Here is a 27,063-nt window from a genome sequence, read left to right on the forward strand (position 1 = left end):
GCCTTTTGAAAGTATATGTATTCTAAAAAGCTATCCATTAAAAGATAAATATTCTGTGTATTCTGCACTGCACATGGGAGACAAGGACAGTTCAGTAGTTAGGACACTCCTTGCACTATTTATCTCCTTGCACTTCTGCTGGCTTCTATATATCTACAGGAAATCCACGTAGTCTCTCTCTGCCTTAGTTTTTCATCCGTGGGATTCTTTGAAGAATACGTTATTCAGCCTACAGCAGAAAATTGTCCATAACAAAAGTGAGGCCTCACAAATATTTCCAAAAGAGGGACATGCTAACACGAAAAGTTTCAAATCCAGCTGTGCTATGAAATAGACCCACTACCATCTCCCCAAATCTGTGGGACATGCTGCACATCACTGCCACTGCAAACAGTCTGATGAACCAAGAACAGCATTTCTGGCAAAAGATCCTTTTTGCATCTCTTCACTCAACAAGACTGATCTAAAGGTGATGGCTTGAAGGCAGGGCTTTGGAAAAGGCAGCAGCAAGTGCACGTTTGTGAATTTACTGCAGTGTTTTTGTCACATCAAAGATACAAAGCACATCCCTCACAAAGCACCTGCCCTGACATATCTGACAGCTTTTGAATATGCTGGCACCTTGACTTGATCTTGAAAAAGTTTCATAATCTTAAATCATTTCTCCTCTAAGTCATTATTTATGAGCTCCCCAAAGAGGCTGTGAGTGGAGGGCTCAGCCAGCAGAATCTGAACTCCTGGGAACCCAGAGAAGGGGGAGATCGTCCAGGCTCTCCCAGGGCCTTCAGTGCTCCTCCTGATCAGCCCTGTTCTGTCATGTATTATCTTGAAAACCTTGAAAAACAAGAATGGAAATCTCTGCAAACCTCCCAGGGTCAGATGCTCAGCTGGTACAAAGCAGCCTTCCTTGCCCCGTTCAGCTCAGCCACCTCTGTTTACACCAGTTGAGGATCTGGCTCCTTGTTTTCAATCTACCTTGAATATCAGTGAGCACAAATTTTGTATTCTTAATCCATAATCACAGACAATCACCAGCCAAATTGTTTTGATATTTAAACTTGTTTACAGTCCCCAGGCTATTAGTTGTGATGACACATTAAGAGCTAAGAGAGCTTTAATTTTCTGAGGATAGTTCCACCCTCTGGGGATAAGAAACATGCAGCGGAAACTTGTTTTGATTAGCAAACTGAAGAGGGCACAGAAATCATACAAAGAGGAGTGTGAGTTCCCATATCTCACAAACAAGTGCTCTAATTACCAAACAGGAAGGAGAAGCTCCTCGAGGATTTAACCCCACCTGAACATCACAGCCAAGTGCATTTTTTTTCCTTTCCTCCTTATAAGAACTTCTAATCTCCTTTTCCTCCAAGGGCAAACTTGGGAAGTTGGGTGATTGGCTCAAGTCCTGGACAGTCCCCAAGCAAGATGCTGAGCAGGGCATTAATTGCTGCTGCTTGTGATGTGCGGGAGGAAGGCACGCTTGGCACACACATTCGTGCTTGTTTGCTGTTCTTTTTCTAGGGGTTACATTGTCACATCCTCACTTCTGTGATGACTTTGTATCTGCTCTTGATCCTTGTGCTGTTTTTACCAGACAGTCCTCTCCTAAACTCCAGTAACACAGGATGCTGTCAGCTATCAAGATCCTGCTCAGAGAAGCACTGGTAGGTGCAGGGAAACACATTTGCATTTATTCTTGGAATTGGATTTCAGGGAACTGAAAGGCATCATGTAAATGCAAGATAAGGCCAAGAAAAGCTCTGGGGTCATCAGAAGCTTGACTAAAAGCTCATTCAGACACAGCAGTGTGCCCAGAATATATGAATAGCAGAGGAATTGAAATGGAATGAGCAGAAATTAATAAACAGTAGAAATCAGTATACCCAAGAGAAGCAAAGACCTGCTATAAGAGAAGGGAGAGGGGAAACTAGGAAAGGTGCCCATGGGGAGGTCTTTCATTAGAGGAAAAAAGATCAGAAAGAGCAGGAATGTGAGCCAGGTTCAATAACACTCCCCAGCAGTGAGCAGAGAGACCAGTGCCTAAAGTGAAGGGATGTCTCAGCGGAGAGAGGACACAAGCACTTGTGTAGTCCTCAAGCAGGAAAATAAACCCACATCAGACTGCTGCTATGCTGCAGGTTTTAGTCAGTGGGAAATACTTGCTATTTATAGCACTACAGTCAGGATATTTCCAAAGATCTCAGCAATGTGAGACCCCCTCTAGAATAAAGGGAAGCACTCGGCAGCAAAGAGGTTATTCTGAGAGGGCAGAATTTAAATAAGTAATGTATTACAGGGCTCATCCTGCTCTCCACCTTGGGTCTGATCCAGTTTGTTTTGGCAGCAGTTTTTGTCCCCCAGGCAGCTTAGAACTCAGGAGTGGGAAAGGACTTGCAGCAATTTTTGCAGTTTTACCTTCCTTCTCCGCATTTATGTTTCTGGGACTACTCACAGCCCTGATATGCTCAGGATACCTAAGCTCTGTTGTAAAGAAACCAAGTATTTTCAATACAGATATCCTTATCTTAGAAACAAAGCTATGCTCCATAGCAGAAAAATAATTCTCAAGCACCAAACTGTTACTACTGTGCAGGCAGTGCCATCCCCAGACTCGCTGACAGCCTTTGGTTCCTCCACCTACAGCAAGGCTTCCCACGTCAGGATTCATAAGGCTTCATGAGTCCTGGTTTCCTAGATTCTGAAAGGAACAAACCTGACCAAAGGGAGAGCAAGTTACCCTTTAACCCACAGCCCTTTCCCCTTTGGTATGAGATGCACTATGAAGAATGAATTGTCATAGATCAAAATTAACAGTCTATATAAAACACAACCAGAAGAAGCATTTATGATTAAACGTCCAAATTTAACAAGTCCAGAGGTTATTAATTTTCTGTTTCAACCTAAACAGTGGTGAAAATTCAATGTGTTTCTGTTTGGTTTAGACTGGCCTATTTTGTGTTCACAACCCATTTTCCTGATAGCACTTTGCGTGGTTGCTCAGTGCCACTGCTCAGAAGCAGAATTGTTTGACTCTCAGTGGTACTGCAGCACACACTTGCCATTTTCCTCCTTTTACATACTCATTATTTCTTTTCAGACCTTTAGATTTCCTCAGTAATACTTGGGTAAGCATTGCTCAGTTTTGTAAGAAAAACTCTAGTGGTCCAACTTCTACTTCTATTTGTTGCTCAGTAAAGTGAAAATTAAATCCTGGCTTGTTGGAAGTTAGTGACAATATTCTCTCACATTCACTGAAATCAGAGTTCATGGGTTGCGTTTCACTTTAGGAGGCAACAAGAAAGTCTTTAAGCTAAATAAATATAAGCATTGATTGAATAAATGAAAAGCAATCACTTTATGCCAGGAGTAGTCAGTAGTTAAATTAGTGTATGAATGCAGCTATTTTTAGTAACGTCTTATTCTTTGACTTTGGTACCTGATATTGTTGTCTTTCTGGTTTGGTATTCTGCAATCCAGACTCTTCAGTGAACCTGTCATTACAGTGTCCTCTAGCAACGAGGTCAAAAGATAACTAAGGGACTTCTGAAGAAGTATCCATTTGTTGTTTGAACTTGTTTTTCGTTCCTCATTAGGCAATTCCGGACAAAATGAGTAATTGGCTTTCTTTCTTCAGGCCACCTAGAATGCTGTAAGTCTCTTACCATATCCCTGTAGCCATCTTTTTTCAAGACTGACAAATCCCAGTCTGTCTAGTGGTATCCTCATACAGAAGCTATTCCACACTTTTGATTATTTTTCTTGCCTTTCTTGCTGGCTTTTCTATTAATATGAAGGAGTTTTAAGCAGCAGATGGCAAAACCTTTCTGTGCTTCAGGTATTCATGTCCAGCCTGTCAGCTGAAGATGTACTGTCCTTACTCCAAATATTTTTTCCTTTACACATATCAAGGTTGGCAGAAAGGACACTTTTCATTCAAAGATTAAAAAAAGAAAAGAAAAGAAAAGAAAAGAAAAGAAAAGAAAAGAAAAGAAAAGAAAAGAAAAGAAAAGAGAAAAAAGGCTAACATTTCTCCCTCCCACACAATGGAAGTTATGATAAAGAGTAGAAGTTTGAAGCCAGAGCTCTCTCTTCTAGTCTTTTGCCCATCTTTCCTGAGATTAACAAAGCAGAACAATAAAAATCTATCACGAGCACATTTGGATGCTGAAAAATTCAGATATAAAAAGTAAATAAATGAATAAATAAGCAAATAAATAAATAAAAAGTGTAGAAGTCCTAAAATTTGCAACTTTTTTCTGGATTAAAGTAGTATTAGCTGAAAAATCTTTGTGAAAGAATGAGATGCTGAAGTATCACTATAATTTCAGACCTATTTTTCTGTTTCAAGGGCATCTCCAGGCTTCTGTTTTAGGAGCAAAAATGCATTGAAGCCCTGTACAAGAAAAAATGCAATATCCAAGTCTCAGAGAAAGATAGGTCTCTGTTATCTGCCAGAAGGCACATAACCTCTGTCATAAGCTATTTGAAGATCTGCCCTCACAACTGCATGTTGGAATGGAAACTGAGCTGCTTCAAAGACATTTAAGAAATATTAAGATAAGGGAAAGTGATATAAATTTATATTAATTTTTTGCTATATAATATCTCCAAGTTTATCCAAGGCCAGGAGATAATTTGGCCTGTAATGGATCAAACTACCTTTAGCTCAGATGTGACCCCTCCTTACAAAACATATGTGCACCAGAAGAGCGTTCAGAAGCTTGAGGGATCTAGAAGAAGAGTTTCTCTAGGAAAGAGCTGTTAGTGTGTGGGTAAAACAACAATCTGTAAAGCCTAAAATCTCTGCTTTTACTTCCATCTGTATTTTTATTCCAAAATTGATTAGTAATTATGGCTACATTAAGGGACACTACAAATAAATCCAACTGACGCTTTCTGATTTAGGAAAGTTGTGTTCAGGGGTTTTTTTATAATTTTAAAATTATAACTGTTTGGTTTGAAATTATACTCACCAGCCATTTATCTCAGGAAAAATATTTTTTTGGAAAAAAATTCACCCAGTTTTGCTGTTTATAAGAATGATACTTGTAAACCATTTGTTTTATCCTATAAAAACCTGACAAACATTTCTGTGAAATACTCAAGTATCTTTACTTTGAAGCAAGGACTGCATTCTCAATTTTATTGTGGCTGAGATGGTTTGATATAAGTGCTGAAGAAGGTTTTGTGAGCCTGAAAATATGTTTAAGTGATAAATTTTGTAAAAGAAATTACCTCTCTTGTAATTTCTTTTCCTATGTAATTACTCTGCTAGCTTGGTGCATCCTTGCAGCACTCCAATAGGTTGAAATGACATTGATAGTTTTCAGTAAGAAAATTTGAACAGCAGAAGGTTATCATTTTGCTTTTAAAAATAAATTCTTTGCAGGTTTTTGTAATTAACTTACAAAGACCACCCAAAAATGCCACAATTAAAGGTGATCCAGAATGAATTCAGCCTCCATCTCTTCATGCGTTATCAGGTAGGCTTTAGCAAAGCAGCAAATTTCAGCTTCAGTCAGAGCATCACACGTTTGCCATAGAACAAGAGAAAAAAAAAGCTTTCTCTTGTAGAATGGTTGAATTTTTTTTTTTTTTTGGTCAGAATTAAAGGTGTCAAGAGAATCTGAGAACAGGAACAGCAGTCTTTTGTCTGCAAATGTTAGACACTGCTCTGAGGAACAGGACAAGTTGCTCACACCATGCTTTTCAAACCTGTTCCCTGGTCTGTGTTTCTGGGAGCCTGCCTTGGGCCTGGGGGGTTGGAATACATGAAAGTGGAAACTACTGGCCAGTAGTGCAGGGGAAGGTAATAAGAGCTGCAAGATGTGCTGCCAGGTCCTCTGAAAAATTTACATTAGACACCCACAATTATGGATACTTTTAATCTTGCTCTTTTTTTTGCCTTAGGTTACCAGCTGTACTAGGGAGCCATGATACTCAGAATTGCTATTAAGATGCTATAAATGGAAATTAGTCAGTGTTTGCACGTGGCAAGGACCCACACGGTGGAACACCCCGGAATGCCCCAGCGGGAAATAATTTTGCCTTCACAGCAGAGTCTGAACTATGCCTTGAAAAGAAAATCAAGTATTGAACTCACGAACTGAGTCATTTATTATGCACACCAAGTGAGACTCGGACCCTGTGCAAAAATAGTCTGTGACTGATGCACCTGTGCAAGGTGGCAAATTAATGGAGTAGAGACAATTTTGCTTACAGCATTTCTTAGCTTCAAGTGCTGAGCTGTGCAACCTTGATAATGTTCTTTTCACATACTGTTTAGTGTGTAATTATTACCTGTATCAGCCCAAATTTAAAAATAGAGCACTTCTCTATTGAATGCCTCTTTTAGGACACAGTTGCAGCTGACTTTTAAAGGTTCCAATACCCTGAAACTCATGCTGAAGGCTACTGGCACTGTCACAGCAACACCATCCAAACTTTGAAAATTTCAAAGCCTCTTTCAAAGCCCTTGGACGAGCACTCTAAAATGGAGGCAGCTGAGAATCCCTTGCCACTTGTAAAATATTAGATGTAATAAGATAAAATAGCAGATAATTTGAGGAAGAAGCTAGTTTCTAAAACAAAGTTATCAAAGTAGGGTAACACTCCAGGCAACCAACTCCCACACCTTTTATCATCATCATTAGTCATTTATATTGCAGCAGCATGCAGCAACCCCTGCTGACGTCTGGGCTAGAAACCAGACACAGATAGTGAGAATGATACCTAGCCCAAGCAGCTTGCAAAGTTACAACAGTAAGAAGTATAAGAAAGGGAGGGAGGAAGAACAGAAGGTTGAACTGGGTTGCTGAAGGTCGATTTGCACAAACTGGCACAGCCGGGAGAGTCAGGGCTTCAATCCACGGGAGCAGCTGCCCCTCTGGCTCATCCTCTGAGTGAGCATGGCATGGGAGAGAGATGGTAGCTCAACTTGTGCAGGTCCCCTGCTCCTGGGGAAATGAGCTGGCTGTGCTGGGAGTAACACATTGGGGAAAGCACAAGGGCAAGGTGACACATGTCCTCTTCAGGTCTTGGGGTAGAACTCTGTGGTACAGTAGAGAACTGGGATTTGGGAGTGAAAAGGTTACAATTAACTCACAAAATGGTTTGGCAAGGCCATTGGGATGAGCAGTGAAGAAAATATCATGGGAAGAGCTGGTTTTCCTAACCCCTGTGCGCTGGCACATTGCTTTTGCACTGGCAGCAGGTGTTTGCTGCAGGGAGTTGTGGGTATCACAGGGTCACAGGCTGAGGTTGGGAGGAACCTCTGCAGGTCACCTGGTCCAACCCCCTGGTCAGGCAGGATCACCTACAGCCAGTTGCCCAGGACCATGTCCAGGGAGTTTTTCAATATCTCAAAGATGGAGACTCCACAACCTCTCTGTGCAACCTGTTCCCCTGCTTGGTCACCCTCAGGGTTACATGCTTCCTGAGGTGCAGAAGTTTCCATGGTTTAGCAAAAGATTTCACCTCACCTATGAAGCAGAGCCACTTGGATCCATTTCTTTTTTCTTATAGCTTATTCTTATTCTCTTTAAAAAGATACTACTGACGTGGCCATGGATCTGGAGAGATTATTTGCATATGTCTTCCAACTCTGTATAGTATGCCTAACAACCCAAATCTCTGTCTGCAGTGGGTACTGTACTATATAAGGAACATATTTTGATAGCTAATGTAATGCAATGTACACATCATGTGGCCTCAAGGTCATGGTAAATTGTATCTGTTTATATGATGCATCTTAACACACTCTAATGTAGTGCTAGTAATTTAAAACAGTGACCATATAAAATGTGAATTAAGACCAAGAACACAGCCACAAATTTCACTGACTTTCTGTATTAGGAGTATTCACTAGCGTATTGGTAATTCTTCATTAGGATTTAGAGTAAAGAATGTATATTTTGCCACATTTTTCTTCAATGGACACCAAGTCAAATTCCATTCACAAAACCTTGAGTAAAATTACTGCTAAAAAGAAAGCTAATCCGGATTTATGACCCCAGAACAGAGAGCCAAGTTTAATCCTGATTTTTTTTAACATATAATGGATTCATTAAAAATATTGCTTGCAATAAAGAGGCTGCTAACATAAATAAAATATTCATAGTATCTGAATTATGCAAAACTGGTCATTGGAAATGATTAAGTCTCAGAATCCTTATAACACATAGGGAAAGCACTGAGTCCCACTGAACTGGTGTGATAAGTAAATAAATAGCAACTTGCCTGGAAACAGTAGATTGGATAATGTTTATTTTCAAAATAAAGTGTTTATGTGTTATGAATTGTTGCCCAAGGTGTTCTGCGTATTCACACAGACCTGGATTTTATTCTAGCAGCTGTCATATCATCTCTGTAGGATTGATGCTTTCTCCATTAAGATACTTTGCTCACATTTGTAAAGTATCCATTTGGCTTTACTTGTATTTTTAAAGCCAGATGATCCTCTAGGGAGATTTTGATCCATTTCTTTCCCTTTCATGCTCTAAGGCAGCATCAAGGAGTGCGGGGATGAGCTGCCTTGGAGAACTGACCATACCAGTGGAAAAAAAAGCTTATGGTCATGAGCCATCTAAAACCCATGGAAAATGATAGCTCTGTTCTTCAGGCTCTGGTGAGAAAAAGGACTTTCCTCAGGAAACAAATCTGGGAAGTGAACACTTATCATAGCAGAGATATTCAGGTGTTTTCAGTTCATGACATTTGAAGAAATTCTAACAAATAGAAAAAAATCAAAGATTAAAAAAACCCCCAACCACTTAGGCCAAATTTCTCCAAAGGCTATTTGAAGGCTGAACTAAATATTAATTCAGGTTAACCTGAAAATGCTGATCAGAATCATTCATACTCTAAGTGAAGGTTTGGGTTCTCTTCACTATGTAGGAAAGAAATGGAAGGCTGCTTGATGGATAAAAGTCAGTGCTGCTCTGCTGCTGCTTCTGGACTGAGAAATGGCCCCTCCTAGTGAATACTCACACTGGTAAAGATGATTAACCTATTTGAGGACACCATAGTATTTCTAGACATTATGATTTTATAATCTATCTGTAACATAGATTAAGCAGGCAATCATACTGATAAATGTTAGAAAGGAAAAAGATTGCGTGACTGAAAAATTGAATGTGCAAAGTGCTTTAAAATACAGTGTCGCTCTACCACCAATCCAGAAAACCTGAGGCAGACGAAGGTGAAAAATTTTGAGAAGCAAACCCTTTTTCTTGGTTTCCAGATCAGCACCCTGTTCTTTGGACCACATTTTGTCTCTGTACCATCTGGTTTAAACTGATGCAGCTCAGCTTCGGTTTATACTGGTTGAAGACTTGCAGCATAAGCTTTTTAAGAAGTCACTTTGCAGCACCAACAATTTAATTCAGCTTAACAGAAACATAGAAATAGAAACAGTAACATGGCTTTTGACCTTTGCTGTTGGCTACAATCAAACCCATGCAACAAAGAGAGCAGAGAGAAAATGTTGGACATACACTCAAGAGGAAAATAAATGTTTGGGCATGTAACAAAGTACACTGGAGAAAACATTCAAGAACAATTCATCGTGCTGAGAATATTATTCCTATAAGGCTGAAAGGGTCAGTGTCATCTTAGACATTATGTGCTGCACAAGTGCCAGCCATAGAAGAAGACCTACCCACAGGCCCTACACCCTTGGGCAGGTCACTAAACACTAACAATTGATCTGTGGCTCTAGAGACTCCAAGGAGGGGCACAAAAAACCACCAAATAAAATGTGCAAAATGTCTTTTTGCTGTTACACAGACTACCTTGCTGAAGATGATGAATAAAGCCTTAATAATGACACTGTCCTGTCAATCCAGTGTTAATCAATGCCAATGATGAATGAAAATAAATTAACTCAGAAAAACATCCTTAAGTTTCCTCTCTATTTCCTCCTGATACAAGCTTCCAAATATTTGTCTTTGTTTGAAGTAATTTTTCTCCAAAGAATTCCCAGCTGGTTAATTGCTTTCACACAAGCCTGTCTAACTTAAGAACTCAAGCTAAGTCCTACTTTGCTTGTCCTATCAGTCCTTAGTTCCAAACTTCACTGACACATATGGCACATATGGCACCGACCCTTGTGCTCCTCGCAGGGATTTTGTGTCACCCTCTAAACCACTCTTTTTTAGCCTGACACCAAAAGCCGTGTTGTGCATGCCGTGGGTCCAATGGGTGATCGCTTTTGTCGCCCAGCCACCTTTTCTGTTGAGTTTGGCATGGGCATTGCCTCAGCCAGACCACAGACCTAGCTCTGCATCTCCGTAAGCCTTTCAAGCTGCTGTCTGAGATTTGAACCATACTTCTCATTTCTTAAGAACTCCAGATGTCAAGCACACTCTAATAATTCACATGGAAACACTGCACAGTGACTGGTGACTGAAGTACAGCCAGTTTTGGAGTGCAGTACAGGCAGTGACAAACCAGAGAGCCATGCCAAATGGTCCAGAGGAGAGGAAGGGATGCAGATTTTTCGTGAAGAGAGACTATGGCAAATTTGTACTGAGAAATATCTTATTTCATGAATCCAAAGACGCAACCCTTCTTTGCCAAAAACTGGGGAGCCTAAAAGCTCGTAACTCTACATTAGTGCAGCAATTATACTAGCTTTCCTGTACTTTAAAAACCAGAGACAAAAGTTTAATGTTTCTGGCTTTGCTTCTTAAACAGAAAGTGAGAGTTACACTAGACAAACTCCAATTTAAAATCTCAGCGGGGCTGACAGCTGTGTTGAAGAAGAAAGCTTTTCACAGTACTAGCTTGTGGATTGATTTTAATAATGGACATTTTCTTTCCATAGATCCAGTATTTATACTCTTGTTGTTACTTTAAAACCTGCCTGGGGACACATAAATCTGCCTGTATCATAATTACATTTACCTATATTTCATGCCTATAATCAGACTAGGACCTATGGCAGAAGCCATAGGAATATTGGGCAATCTATTCTGTATGGATAAGAAAGACTCCAGGTATTTTTCCAAAAAGATAACCTATTTTATGGATATTAAATTAACTTTGTCAGTTTTTCAGGAATGTAAGGTTTTGTCAGGAGAAGTTTTTGGCTTATTTCTGAAAGTAAACATTATGGGGACTCCTGAGTCTTTTTTCTTGAGTTCATGTGTCTCTTTCTTCCAGTTGCTCCCAAATTCTTGTTCCTTTCTCCAGTCCTTGCTTCCCTGGAGCTTGCAGCACTGCTGCAGTTCACTCTGGTAGCAGTGGAAAAGAAGACAGATGCAGACTGGTCAAGTGCTTCCAAGAGAAAGCTTAGGGTAGTACAGCTCATAGCTACACTGAAACCCCCAGAAATAATCCAAGAATCAGGCTTTTTATGGAAACCCACTGGCAGTGTTTTACTTTTCATACTGCTGCTACTTGAACTACAAATGTCAGAAGCATATCTGTAGTGCTGCACTGCTGCAGGCTGGCTTTGGGAAACCCTTCATAAAAATCTGTCAGTGAGGCTGGGTAAGTTCCCTCCTCTCATGAAGTCATCCATTCTGGTCACAGCTACACTCTGCACTGTCCCTGGGGCTAAAGTAAACATTACTGAAGAGAAAATGTGCATGACTTACAAATCCACATCACTTTGCCACATGCAGATATTTGCAAATATTTAAGAACAGAACAGCTTTCTCATAGGTACCTGCATGTACACCATGCTTAACCAACAGGTGCCACCTTCTGTACACTGCACAACCAGTTAAGAACAAGTTCTTCTACACTGCACTTGCTATTAGAATTTTGGTGGACACTGTTGCCTATCACAGGAAGGATGTTTGTGTGGCCAGAGCACCAGGTGGGGACTGAGGAATCAGGGTCTCTGGGGTCCTAAGGACACCTTTATGAGCATAGGGACACCTTTTGCTGTTGGGAAGTTGGTCAGCATGAACAATTCTGGCTCTGAGAAATGGTGTCTTTCTCCTCCCTGCACAGCAGCACTCTCTCTCCAGTTTTATGTTGCTTGGACAATGCTGTGCAGAGCTACTAAACATTTTATTAAAGCACGTGATTGCCATCTTGTCAAAGCAGTGTATGGGCTGCTTCTTCCTCACTGTTGCCAGGAAAACAGGGATTTGCAGAAATTACTGTGCTTTATAGATGGCATATTGCCCTTTATCAAAAGCCATAATCCCTCTGTTAGCACAAATCTCTGTTGCCTTCCTTCTGTTTTCTCATTCCTGACTTCTTGTAAATGCTAATTTTGATTTTTTTCCTGTGTCATTTTACTGTCAAAACTGTAAACACTAGAATATTACTAGGCATCACATCAAAGAAAGATTTACAGATGATTGGTCTTCATTGTTCTTTAAAATTTTAGCTTTTTTTTAATAGCACAGTAAACAAGATATTTAAAGCTTCCCAAACAATGCTTATAAATTCATCCTGTTGCAACTTTTCCAACTTGCAGTCACTTATAATTGACATCAGCTATTTCTCTGCTACAGTTACAGGACTGCTGTGCACAGGACTGTGCCTGAGGTAACTCCCACCTGACCAGGTGGGAGCAGAAGTCTCCTAGAAAATAAAAGGCCTGCAACCCCATGAGGAACAGCTATCTCAAACCACAGCCACAGTCCTGCTACACCCTTTAGGTGCACTCTGAAACTCATGCCCTACCCTCTTTCCTCTGCCTGTTGCTTGATCCAACTAGATCAATGCCAGCTGGGTACATTTATACATATTGTTTAGTGCAAGTGTAAACAAAGACCTAAAATGGAGTTGTGCTGTCATTTTACAAGGAGAAAGAAGAAATCAGTTCCTTTCATTATCGATCATTTTCATGGAGTTTTGTGGCTGACAAACAGGCTGCTTGAGAGAAACAAAACAAGAGGTACGTTAAATCTTGGAGATACCTAGCTGCGGAGCAGTAATTCTCATACCAGTGGAGACGTGTATGCAAAGGCACTGTGCAGAGACACATTTGCTGAAGCCCCAGATATGTGGCAGATAAATATCTGAAACAGGAAAGGAATGGAAAGTAACTTTCAGGTGAAGACACAAAGTGCAAAGCCAAGGTATATTCGTATTTTCTACCACAGCAACTTGTACGAGTGGTGAAGATGAAACCAGCCAATGATGTGATCCAGCTGTGGAAGAAATCAATGGCACAATTCTCACTGACGACCACCAGATATTGGACTAGGCTTTGAAATCAAAAATTGTCCAGATGAGCAACTGTGAGAGAAAAAAATGTAGTTTGTTGTAACCTAGTCACCCAAATTGCTAGTGTATGTACCCTACAGCCCTGTGTTAGTCCCTGAAAATGACCCACCTAGTAAGTTGTCAGCTCCAGTAACCTCAAAGAAGAAGACCATGCAACAATGAAGATTCACAGGAAGTCCCATTCTCTTGTCAGTCCTACTCTTGTTTAGTAACAGCTTATACAGAGAACAGCCCCTGCACCATGCTGCAGCATGGCTTTCTAGCTGAAGTAGTTAAGGAAAAGCACAGATAGACCCAGAGAAACATCAGTAAAGATCAGTGGCAAGCGATCCTCTCTGCAAAAGGCTTTAAAGATAATGAAAGTATTAATCATTAATTCCAAAAATCAACATAAAAATCCACATGTAATTCTGCTAACTGGGACCAAGTATGTAGTAAAGCAGACAGTGAAATCAGTTAGTATCTTTTTGGCATTCTGTGCTTGCAGAATTAGTTATGGGAGTTGCATTCACTCAGCATTTAATTCTCTAGAAGAGGCTGTTTCTCTTATCATTTCTTCAATATCTACCCCTGTCAGACCCTGATCTCAGTAACTGATATTAGCTGCAATCTATGTGATAAGCACAGGACAAAAAGGTTCCCAAATTTCAAGTGCATCCTACTCTTGGTAGGATTCACTTTCTCGGATGAGCTTGTGCCAAGCCTCGCAGCCATTCAGAGCTTCTGCAGCTCCTGCAGGTACAGCAGGGCCAAATCCTGCCAGTGGCTCACAAAAGCAGCTGCTGCTGCTGCCTTCTGCCCACAGCCGAGGACAGCACAGAGCTCTGCTCGCCTTCACTGCTTTCCATGTGTCCTTCAGGACATGAACTGCACATGTACTGTAATAGATCCAAGAAGTTTTCTTCGAGTCCATGGTCTGTACAAGCATAAATCAACATCTGTGTTGGATTCTAGGTTATGTGAAAAGCACCAGCTTTGCATATTTGTGCTTTATCACCCAATCAGTAGGCTAGAAGTAGTAAGTCCAAATCCTGAGAGGGTTAAGCCAGTCAAACTACATCAGTGAACACAGTCTGACAGGGTAGGCATTGTTTGGCATGTATCTTAAGCTGTCAGGAAGAGCAGCCAGTGAGCAATGCAGTACTTGACCTGTCAGCATGGTACAGATCATTTACATAGCTTTTCACAAACATTAACAGATTAATCCTCACCTTGGGACGCACAAGCAAGGTTCAGTAGTCCTGACAAACAGATCTGGAAGCTGTCTCCCACTGTGATTGTAACCTGATTTCCAGGAGGATCAGCATCTTTACATCTTGTAAAAGCAAAGAGGATGGGACGTCATACCTCCAGACCAGGAGAAAAAGAAGTGTGAAACAGATAGCAGCTTTGGCCCAACCTCTTGTGTTTGTGGGGGACTGGGGCTGTGGGGACTTTCTTAAGTGCTCTATCCTGGCTCCTGTTCAGTTCACACCAGCTGTGACAATCACAAGCAGGATGGTATCTCTCACCCTGGCACTGAGGACATGGGCGCGTTCATGTGCAAAGTGCTGTGTTTCATGCCCAAATCGTAAAGCAAACCAAGCAGCTGAAGTGGAAATGTCCTACCTGGTTGCAATTTCCCTACCCAAACAGCTACCCAAAGCATCTCAGCTCATCTCAGTGGGATTGTTTCATAAAAGTAGTAGTCATCATATGAGTGAAAACTGAATTCTGAGCACAGAGCTTGGGCTTTGCATTGAGGAGCAGGGAGGATCTGTGATGGATACGGCCCACAAGATCTTACTGACATGCCTCATAGACCTAGAGACAAAGTGGCCCATAAGGCCATGCTGGCTGGGTTTTTTTAATTTCCTGAGAGACCTGTGCACACATCACTTATGCAGCTGAGAGGTCTGGTCTTAGCAGTGTTACTGAGGGCTGAGGAGCTGTCTGTAAGCCACAGGGGACTGGGAGATCAGGTCCCTGGTGAGGCAGGACAGGGTGTGATCCCACAGGTGTGTCCCCTCACAGGAGGGACATGTGCATGTATGCACTGAGGGGGTGAGAATTTTGGTTTATATCCACATGCAATGCATGGATGTACCCAGATGCACTGTCGTGGGGTTTAGACATGTGTGTCCACATGGACTGGGATAGACACAAAAAGGATCAAGGGAAGATGAATCCATACAGGCATCTGATAGAGATGTGGGCAAGGAGGACAGGACACCAGATTCTTTAGACATACAGTAATTCATGTGCTGTAACTTGGTAAAAATTTTTAGCTGATTTTAACTGAAGGTCTCTGTTTTATGAAGGAAATTGCTTATTGATCCTGTCTGTCTACATCATATTCACACTGGGCTATTCATATGCTTAACCTGGAGGGACTCGGAAAGGTTGTTTCTCTCTTCACACACAACTTGACTTCTGCAGGGAGACAATGCACCTCCATGTGAGGCTGCAGCAAAGGGTAGGAAGAGTTTGTGAGATAGGGAACATTAGTGTTCCTGATATTGAAATCCCTGTGGTGCCAATTTGGTGTGCCTTCTTCATATACTCAGAATATCTACTGAAAGCCAGATGAGCGGTCACAAATTAATTTGGAGATAGATTCAGCAAAAGCATTGTAGGATTCTCTCTGTACCATTACACATGGTCTGCTTATGGTTTTTTTGGGTTTTTTTAGTGATGCTTTTGATCTCTCTCCTCTTTTGAGACATTGCAGATGTGATTTGTGGCTTTTACTAGCTGACTGAAATTCAGTGAGGAATGGAGCAGATACTCTGGACCCTTTGGCATTAAACGTCCATTGTGTGGTTTTCAGGGTGGAGACAACAACTAGACTGAAAGAGAACAGTGATCCCTTAAAATTCCTTTTGAAAGCACATGAAGAGATGCAGAATTTGTGGGGTAACAGTTAGGAACAGAAATAATCGACAAGCCCTTCTTCAACCCCCTCTAAAGCACTTGTGATATTAAAACCATGCAGTGAGGTACATCACATTACACAGTCAGGGTGTTCCCAGTGATACGACACATTAAAACATGCTGAGCATTACATGAAGTAATGTCAAAGATGTCATTACCCTTATGCTGACCCAGTAATACTTCAAAATTTCTCCAGAGGAGCAGGTAGAGTGTAGATTGTCATACATTTCCACAGCAGTGTTTTCAGAACACATCCAGCTGTGCCAGGCTTCAAAGCATTTTGGTGCAACATAAAGCATTTGCTATGGAATGAGGCCACAGGAACCCAAACCAAATGGATATGACATCACTGAAACTCTTCCTTATAGGAAAGGTTTGTTTTCTAGCTTTTCTTAATACATATAGAGGACAAGTACTGTGTTCAGCAGCACAGAAACAATACTATCCTAAGGCCCATTGTGTTCATCCATTAAGAGCCACTTTCAAGAATGCTTTAAAAGCCCTTCTGAAATCCTACCTTCTCCTGCTAAGTATTTTGTAGTGCTTCTGTATTCAGTGAACAGTTACATTTACTGTGAAAACCTCGACAAACTCCCTTTTACCCAGTGTTTTGTTTAGATGCAAGCTACGGAAAGGAATTCCAACACACAGCTCTTAGACAGGCTTGTCATCAGCTTTCCCATTCAAAAAGTTACATGGTTTTGTTTTCAAACATTAGGCTTGTCTTCCTTAAAGGAAAGTTTCTTGCATTCTTAGTAGTTCAGTAATATCTCACTTTGCAGACAGTATTGCTAGGTTTTGGGATGTGTCAAAATAAAGTCCTAATTTTTTTCATCAAATGTATCACTGTTTCACATGGAGGAGAAAGTGTTGCTTTTCAGTATCTAAAGACATATGCATAAAATGATTAATCTCAAATTTTCAGAAGTTAAGAATATGGACCGCATTAATATTCTCTGGAGCTCTTACAATGAATGAAATTCATTATTTATTTTTCATTATTTATGTTGATGGGCTTAAGTTGTTCTCCAATATTTCTTAGCTGAATAAAAACCACTTTACCTGTCAAAGTTAGGCAATTACTCAACTCCAATAATTAGATTTACTTTCCTGACTCTTAATGTTGTAGAAAATAGGCATATATTATAAATCTCATGGTCAGATCCTCAAAGGTATTTGGATCCCTTACTCCCTCTGATTTTAAAAATAAGTAGAGGCCATGTGATACATTAAGTTCTTAAGCACCAGTATGTGTTTGAACTTAAACATCTTAATGTACTCTAATACCCAAGGTTCCAGGGAAAAAATTGCCAGCTTAGCTAGAAAAGACTTTCAGAACTTCCTTTATGATATTTACAGATAACATTAGGTCTAGTTTAGTATGGAAGGTTGAGGTAGGCTGGGGATGACCCTCTGCACCATCACTGTGGATGAAATTAGATTGCAGGTGATCCTTCTGGCTGCCCTGAGCTCTGTGCACTGGAGAACATTATTTTGAAGCAATTTGTGTAAATCCTTACTATAATGGAGTATGTATTGACAAAAGCATTCCTTTCTAACATTTTTCCATTATAAGCCAGTAAAAATAAAAAAATGTCAGAAAAAATAAAAGAGCATACTTGGTGCAGTAGGGTCCATTCTAAGTTCTCTTCTTAACACTTCTCAGAAATAAAACCAAAGTGAGATGAGATTTCCAGTAAAGTATTGTTTTTAATCAGACTTTCATATTCTTCTCTATTAATAGGTTGTTGAATAATTGGGTAAGTATTGTACTTGTCAGCATCCAGAGTCATGGAACACCTGGAGCTGCACAAGGTAAGGCAGATACCAATTAAGCTTCTGAGATATTCTGCTGGAATTCGGTACTGATTCCAAAACTCTGGCACATTTGCAAAAGCTATTTTTCCTTCCTGACGTACAAAATTTTTCTGACTTTGTATTAAGATGAAAAAGTCATATTTTTTTCCCCCAACTTGAAAAGTAATTTTAGCAGCTAAGTACTTTCCATACAAACCATCTTTTCCTTTTTCATAAAGAGGATACAAAACTGAAAGATTACCTTGGACAGAGGAGGCATACCAGGGTTAATAAGAATCCCTGTTAGGTCTTATATTCTCTCTTTCACCTCTTTTCCCCACAAGTGCTGGATTCATAATGATATGTGTGAATCCTAGATAGCAAATCATAGGTCTTTTTATGTTTTAACTGGATTTCTTTTCTGGGCTAAAATTTGATTAATTTACCAAGAGCCTTCAAAACCATTACATAGCCCCACAGCTGTCCCTAAACACTGACAGCATAACCAGGTACATATGTATGTCCCCCAGAACCTGTATGGCATGTTTAGGATGTTTCTATTTAGTTATTTTCTGTTTAATATAGGATCTACTTCCCCTGTGAAGAAAAGCAATTACATAATTAATGGTTACATTCAAACAGAATGGCTCAGGAGAGAAAAAAGAATTTTTAGGACAACTGTGTCAGACTGGAAAGGAAGTACGCATCAGTAATTCCCTTTCACATTTGATACTTCAGCTAGTATTAACTTAAAAGTCCAAATGCAAGTCATTAAGCAAAAAAATGAACAAAATGAAGAGCAACCTTGCAGGGACAGTGATGAACTGAGAATAAGGACATTTGGGTTCAATTCCGAACTCTTCCCTTGCCAGTATAGCTTTGGGCAGTTTCTTTTTTCCTCAGTTCCTTATCTATTTAATAAGGATATTAATACTCGATTAATTCTACTCCTTGCCTGCATGCCTTTTGAAGGCCTCTTGAAGGTTTTTGTAGTAAAAAGTACTACTTCTGGTATCTGTAAAACTCAGAAAAATAGAGGCCTGCTTTTTGTTGAAGACACAAGAAGAATTAAAGGAGGGAATCACCATCAGAGATTCTGTTCTACCATAGACCTGGTGAGAACTGCGGCTGAGTTTCAGTAACATGCGGCTATGCAATATGTAGTGCTAAAGATGACCCTTCAGAAAGCTTCTGGTTAAAGAACTGACTTGTGAGAGCCAACAAATATTGGGACAGCTATAAAAGACCTAGTGAAAAAAATCACAACAAAACACTTCTCTGTTAAAAAAAAAAAGTTGTAAAATTTCACTGAGAAAAACAGATAAACAGATAACTGTAGAATTTATTGTAACAAATGGAGGTCTGATTAAAATTAAAGTATTTTCAAACATATTGATTTTTAGAACTTTTCATTTTTTAAAAACATTTCAATATTTTATCCTGGTTTATGAATCTATATCATTCATATATGATCTATAGAAATTACTTGACCAAGAAATATTCTTTCTATGGACATTTACACTCAAAAACCAAAACTTTAAGATTCGTTTGAGCTTTGTTTTGGATTTTTTGCAGGCCTCTCAAAAATCAGGTTTTTGCTGGATCGTGAATCAAGAGAGCTCAAGGCATTCTGAGTACAGGAGCTGCATATGTGCCACATTTTTCTTGACTAGAAATAGTTGCTGTAGGTGTGGAAAACATTTCCACTGCTCAGTATAACTTCCCTGACAATGCAGATGGTTCAAGCTTTAATTCACGTTGTTTATCTAAAGAAACCATTCAAAGGACTGAAATGAAATGCAGGTGTTCCCAGCATTAAACCTTTATTGACTAGAATCTTAAAAGAAAATGAAATTACTAATTTTCCTTGCTTTAGAATTGACGGGGAAAGCCAAATGCAGCTGTTGTGCAAGTTTTTAAATTATTTAAAATGTCACTAAAGAGTCTTAAGTCGCAGCAAATCTTTGACAGAAACGTATGCTGAAGACAATGAACACCCTGTATGATGCAAACCCTTCTCTCTCAAAATAACACACTCTTTAGAAAAGAATCCACTATTCTCACTATGTATATTGTAGGGATAAAATAAACAAATGAACCTATTACTGCATTAGTGTACTGGATACACATTAAGGTGTTATGCTTGCTTTTTTTAAAATATTCTTCTTTCTACCACAATGCATAACCTCATGGAAAAAAAAATCCTATGCAAAAAGGAACTGTTCTTTACAAATGACAGTTAACTAAATATTGCTTGTTATGTAATATATATCTTAATAATACAGACATTTATAAGCATGCAAAATTGCACAGAGAAATAAAATCCAGATGATTTTATCTTTCCTATTTCAATATATCTATATTCTAAGTTTACTAAAATTATGATTTCATATTTTGTTTCTACCATAAAGACAAATGTTCCTGGATCAACTAAAGAGCTCAACATCACGTATTAACTAAAAAATGAACATATTTAATGCAGTAAAATGCTGGGTAAGTATCCTTAAACCTAATAATAGTGAGTATTTTGTAAGATCAGTGATGTTTCAAATGAATCAAGGATGGGTTCCTGGAAAAATTGAAAATACCTAGTAGCAATGTTAATACTGTCAGAAAAATAATAAGGCAATGAATGATTCCAATAAGAATACACTTGTTCAATTCGGAGGCCACTAATAAAGGTAAATTTTTGCATACTCTGATAATTTTTCACTAACAATGTATCTGTACAGTTCCGTGATCTTTAAGAATGTAATTAACCTATTTTTCTTTCTCTAATTACAAAGTAAAAGATTCGCATAGGTAAAAAGAAAAAATATTTTCTTTAGAAGGGAAATCGAAGTTATGCATGAAGCCTAATAAATTTGTTGCCATGACAATCAAAGAGCCTGATCTTATAAAATCTTTCAGAATTTATTCACATGAGTAGTTCTTACTCACTGTGCTAGTTTTGACCTCTCCCATTCTGAGTGACCACCATAAGAGGTGGAGCCCAAAGTCATGGAATAAATGAACACAATGGACTTTTTGTGAACATTTCTAGACATTTTACAAGGGTGGTCCATAGACTAAGGGAATGTTATCTGCATGTTATGTGTAAATATGGGGAGGGGGGTTGATTAATGAGGATGTATTGGATAGTGTGGGACCTGAGTATGATGCAATTGGTATAGAATAAGGGATAGAGAATGTGCTGGGTTTAGCTGGGATAGAGTTAATTTTCTTTCTAGTAATTAGTTTGAGGCTATGTTTGGTGCTAGAAACAGTATTTACAATACAGAGATGTTTTAGCTCTTGCTGAGCAGAGCTTCCACAGTGCAAAGGCATTTCGTGCCTCTCATCCCACCCCACCAGAGAGTGGGCTGGGGGTGCACAAGGAATTGGGGGGGGGTCACAGTTGGGACAGCTGACCCCAACAGAAGGGGTCATTCTGTACTATATGGGATATTCTGTACTATATGGTGTCATATAAAACATGTAAAACAGCATATAAAACAGGGGAAAGACAAAGGAAGAGGGGAGAAGGACTATTCAGAATTATGGCATTTTCTTCCCAAGTAACCATTACACAGAATGGAGCCTGGCTTTCCCAGAGATGGGTGAACACCTGCCTGCCCATGGCAAGTGGTGAATGAATTCCTTGCTTTGCTTTGCTTGAGTGCATGTGGCTTTTGCATTACCCATTAAACAGTCTTTGTCTCACCCATGAGTTTTCCCACTTTTACTTCTCTGGTTCTCCCTCCCATCCCACCAGGGGAGGGTGAGCAATCAGCCCTGCAGTGTAAACACTGGGTTTTAACTGGGGTTAAACAATAACATTCATGCAAGTTGTCCCACTGATTGACACAGAGCTGCTGATGTGAAGTTTGCAATGGGCAACTTGAATTCAGGATGCAGTCCTTGTTCACATAGAGAGTTGAGGGGATGGCTTCCACAAGTAAGAGGTTCTTTCTGGCAGTGAAGATGACATTCATGGGTTGTGTTGTCCTTCCTCAGTTTTGCTTATTGGTTCTTACACTAGTCACACATTTTCCGTAGTAAAATACACAAAAATTCTGCTTCAATGCTCAGATATGTGTGTTTTGAACCTTTATTCCTAAAATCAACGCTGATTCCTCTGTACCCTACTGAAATATTTTCACACTACAATGTGTTTTTTCATCTGTGCTTCCACCTGCTGCAGTGATTTGAAGAAGTTGCATTACTATTTTCTCTTTAAAAACAGCCTTATGGAATCCTTCATCATACAAGAAGGAAATTTATTGGGAACTACCACAAAATTACATCTTTTGAATAGTATTTAAGCTCTGATTCTTGTTCATGAGTCCTGCTGTGGCCTGGCTTTTGTGCTTTGACTTTATTCATCCTTCCCACCCTGAAAACCTGCTGCCAGGAGCCTGTTATCTCCATACCCGGCTGCACAGCCCATGAGAGCTGCCACACAAACCTGCTCCTGATCTTTTTCCAGCTCCATCAAAAGCAGTCAGATTTCCAAGGGGTTGCCCTCAGAGTGGAGGCAGGTCCTTACCACAGTTTACTCAAGAACCACTCAACTTTTCCTCTTCCAAACTCAGTGATCCACCAGGATGTGTAAGAAAATACATATGTTTCACATTGCCAAAAACCTTTTAGTTCTACCCTAATTTCTGAAGCAGAGACCCAAATAATCCAGCCTTCCTGGAAAAGAAACCTGTTCTTCCAACTCAGTACATTCATTGTACAATTCCTGATCTGCTTGACAATTTCTTGACAATGACCCATGCATTTGTAATTCAGGTAGTTAATAACATCTCCTTGCACTCCCCTAGCACCTTTCACCCAGGAAGATGAAACCACATTACAGCTGTTAACAAAAAGTATCTTGCAATGCCCACTGAAGATATTTCTAATAATTCTCAATACTCCTCTAATACATAGCAAAAATTACTTCATATAAGAACATCCCATACTGGATTTGTTTATTTTATGACCTGGATAATAATTCACTGTGGTCATTTTCGGCTTTCTGATGTGTAAGAGAATCTGTCTCCCACTGTTTCTAAAACACAGCATCCAAGTCTGCACTTGATAGGTGTTTCCCATGGAAACAAAATAAAATAGATCTTTTGTACCTGCCAGTATTGCAGACATTCAAAACCTTTCTGCAGCTTTCATTTACTAAAATAATATAATTCAGGACCATTCTTGCATTGACATAGGATTTCTTTTACCTCCCATTTTTGCCTTCTAGTGGTCAGTGCACAACTGAGGTGCAGGGAAGGTATAGAACTATGACCCCAGAGAAACAGACAGAGCAAGAGAAAGAGGAGGCAGGAGGAGGGGAATGGAGGGAGGGACGGAAAAAGAGAGAGAAATGTCAAAGCGAATTCCTAAACATCCTCTTTAGCATGGAAATATGTACAAAACATATTTCTGCAGATGTTCCAGCTGCAGATGTTCCAGTCCAAATGCAAATGACAGCACAGGTGTGCACAACACACACACACACACACACACACACACGGAGTCACAAAGCGAGGGAGAAAGGCAGAAATTATCTTACAAAGCTGCTGCAGTGATCAGGACACTTGCTCCTGAAAACAACCATGCAAACAAACATTCTTTGTTACCTTTCTACATTTTTTCAATATTCATTTCACTATTGATATTATTTTATACCTCTCACCATATCGGAAAGATGGTTATTATTAAAAGGAAGGAAAAAGGCCTTACCATGCAGTGCATCAGGAAGAGATGAGAAGCACAGAGCATGCTGCAGAGATTAAGCTCAGCATGGCATTCAGATATCCTTTGGAATTGAAGAAAATTGTCCAACCCATTCTTCCTAACAAAGCGGACAAGTTTTCTCTAGGCTTGAATTTTTCACCAGAAGACAGATCCTTACAGTGCATTATATTTTCTTCTTCAGGAGATATATTTCCTCCAGTTAAGTTTCAGCTCCGCAATGCCATTTCCAATCAGCTCTAAGAAGTTCTTCATTCCCAGATTCGCGGTGTCATCAGAGGGACTCCAAAGAAAATCAAAGAAAGAAAGAAAAAAAGAAAATAATACCTTACCAAAGCCCTGAAATTACTATACTGAAAAGGAGAAGATATAAAAATCCCACAACACCCCCTCATTTACTCTATTATCTAGGTGTTTCACAACAACCAGTACTACCTCTTTGGTCTCATATATGCAGTGCTGATCATTTGTAACATAGGAAGAGGCAAAAACTTTCCCAATTTACACATGATGCATTTTCATTACTGCTGCTCAACTGTGTACTACCAAGCAACCCTTTTCATCCTAAGGCATCTTTAAAACCATGTGACAAAAACACCAGCTCTCCCTTTCCTTTCCCAAAGAACAAGAATATTAGAATTTCCAGAAAAATGTTGGAGAAGGTCTGACAAATAACCCAAAAATACAAATCAGATCTAAAAGCAAAACCCTTGAAGCAGGAGGCTTCTTGAGCAACGAGGTACTTTGCCTGAAGAATTTGGGGACACACGCATTAAGTACCATAGGGAAGGAGAAAGGGGGAATGAACGGTGGCTAACGGGGTGTTTGGAGAAGATGGGGTGGGACCAAATGGGTGTCAGGCAGGAGTGGGATCCTGAGTCACCCTCAGCCTCCTGCCTGCTTGCTGACAGCAGCTCGGGCTTCCCCTGCACTTTCTGCAAAGCATATTAATTGATTCTGGTTGCTGAGCAACTAACTCTGGGGAGCCACATCGAAGGCTCCGGTTCCAGCGCAGCTTCAGCAGCAGCAGCAGAGAGAGGGGATGGTCTCCCTGCCTCTCTCCTCCTCCCGGGATCAGTCACCCTACCCGGATGTCCTTAGCTGCCCTGCAGAGAACCTTTGCAAAAAAAAGGAAGAAGCCCCCAGTAGTGCAGCAGGGAGAAGGGGTGGGATGCTCCTCCAGCCTGCACTGCACTGGCAGGACTTGGGAGAGCAGCCCCACTTCACGCTGACAGCAACACCCCTCTGCCACCCTGCTTGGGGTGCCTGGGCCAGTGGGGCTGGTAGCCACGGGAAACCCAACCAGCTATGTCGACAGGTAGGTGAATCAGGGTGGTGCAGCCGCCTTCTGGAAAGCAAATATCATCTTCAAGATGTTAAAATGACAAGTCACACAGTTATCACAGAAATATAGAATATCCTGAATAGGAAGGGACCCACAGGGATCATGCAACTCCAGCTCCTGGCCATGCACAGGACATCCCCAAGAATCCCACCATGTGCCTGAGAACCTTGTTCAAATGTTTCTTGAATTCTGTCAGGCTGTGACCACTTTTCTGGGAAGCCTGTTCCAGTGCCCAACCACCCTCTGGGTTAAGGACTCCTTCCAAATATTCAATCTAAACCTCACCTGACACAGTTTCATGTCATTTGTGAGTTTCTAGTTGAACATGTGGCCACTTAAGCTCAGTCCCTGCCATAACAGTAACTATTGCTCATTCCTGAGCTCTTTATCATGTTGAACTTCAGACAGAGCAGACACTTTTCTGGCTGAAAGGGTGCATTCTAAACCAGAACCACCATGCAGAGGAATTTCCTAGGTATCTTTGACACTTTTTTTTGAGACTGAAAAATGGATCTCTCTGATAAAACCTTATAATTGCTTTAACTGATACATTTAAGTTCCATGGAAGAGTGAAGCAGCAAAGAGGCCATTTAGTTTTGGTCCACAAAGAGATGGGATAACTGAGTAACTGGAGCTGGCTCAAATGGGTTTCTCCTAAAGTACCTCAACTGATGGCCCAGTAGGATCAACGCAGAGGATTGATGCCAAGGGGATGGACCCTGAACAGGGCCTGACCCCTGCAATTTGTGGAGGGCTTTCACTGACTTCTGTGGCTCTAGCGTCTGAAAGAACACCCCAAAACACCACGGTGTCTGAAACAGGACATTTCTCTTGTAGTGTATAAATCCTTAGTCAGATCATGGCATTTGTTCAGCACTGACTAAGCTGAACAGGTTCCACAGGTAAGATTTAAGAAATGAAAAGACCTCAAGATTTCTCTCCCTGTGACCTGGCAGTAAGTGCAACACTAGATCTTGGCCAAACTGCTCATGCATGATTACTGTCAAAGATCTGAGCTAGATCAGCTCCTTATTCTGTTATAGTGATAGGATAAGTTAAAGGGCAAGGCCATGAGAACTGCCTTAGCTTGCAGTCACACAGCATAATTATCTAATTCTCCCCTTGAAAAAATCCAACCTCTATCTAGTAAGACCTAGCTAAGTGGCAAACACCAGGTGTTTGTGAAAAGGAGAACAGTTATCTTAAGGAAGAGAGTAACATTTCTGACAGTAGCTTAGCGGCAGCACACTCTGCTTTCATGCTTTATAAAGAAAGATCTACAGTTTAGCCTCATTTTCTTAGCAAAGCCAGATGCTTCACATATATTCAAAGCTCAGGAAGTATCATTAGATCCTGTTAGCAGAGCTGCTGTATGAAGCAGATTACAGAACATACTCAGTTCATCCAAGATGTTTATTGATATGAGCATATACTGGGAATTCCTAATCCCCCAAGTACAACACCCAGAGAAATATGGGACCATTTAGACCAAGGGAACAAAGAGAGGTGGAGAGATTTCACAAATTCTTGCAAAGAAATGATTAAGTTGATATGAATGTATTTCACCAAACACATAGTAAAGAAAGATTTCTTTCAGCATGATAACTTGTAGTCATTTTATCTTTCCACTATTACTCCTTTACATTCATGCTGATGCCTATTGTTATCCCCAACAGTACAATCTTTAAAAAGTGTGACAACAAAGTATTAATATTTTAATGTGCTTTTTTTTGTACTTTATTTTTACAAGGCAGAATACCAAACAGTGTTGAAGTTCTCTGTATTGGAGAAAATATCATTAGAAGTTTCAGGGAAGGGCAGGTGAAGGGCAAAACAATAAAACAAAACAACCATAGAACGAAAGCAAGTCAACAACAGGTGATTTCAAAATGAAAGCAAACTAGTATGTAAGAAGGAGCTATCAGATTATTAAAAAAATTAGTGAGGTAGGTTTGGAGATGTCGACATTTGGGCAACTTTTTACCTTTTTTTTTAGCAAATACAAAGCTGCTTAGATAAAATTCAGTTTCTTACAGAAAGCAAGTACAGTATCTCTCTTTCACTTACACAAGACTTGAATTTAATCTCATATA

The 27,063-nt window shown here is 40.1% G+C and overlaps 1 long non-coding RNA gene across 2 annotated transcripts in view; it reads right to left on the minus strand.

Annotated features, from left to right (window-relative positions):
* LOC125327551 overlaps positions 1-27,063 on the minus strand; it is a 93,230-nt gene that overhangs the window by 10,412 nt on the left and 55,755 nt on the right. For both annotated transcript variants that reach the window (XR_007204303.1, XR_007204304.1), the window contains exon 3: positions 23,614-23,908. This is a non-coding gene — a long non-coding RNA (uncharacterized LOC125327551). The remainder of the gene's footprint in view (positions 1-23,613; positions 23,909-27,063) is intronic.

The sequence above is a fragment of the Corvus hawaiiensis genome, chromosome 6, assembly GCF_020740725.1.
Source record: "Corvus hawaiiensis isolate bCorHaw1 chromosome 6, bCorHaw1.pri.cur, whole genome shotgun sequence".
NCBI lineage: Eukaryota > Metazoa > Chordata > Aves > Passeriformes > Corvidae > Corvus > Corvus hawaiiensis.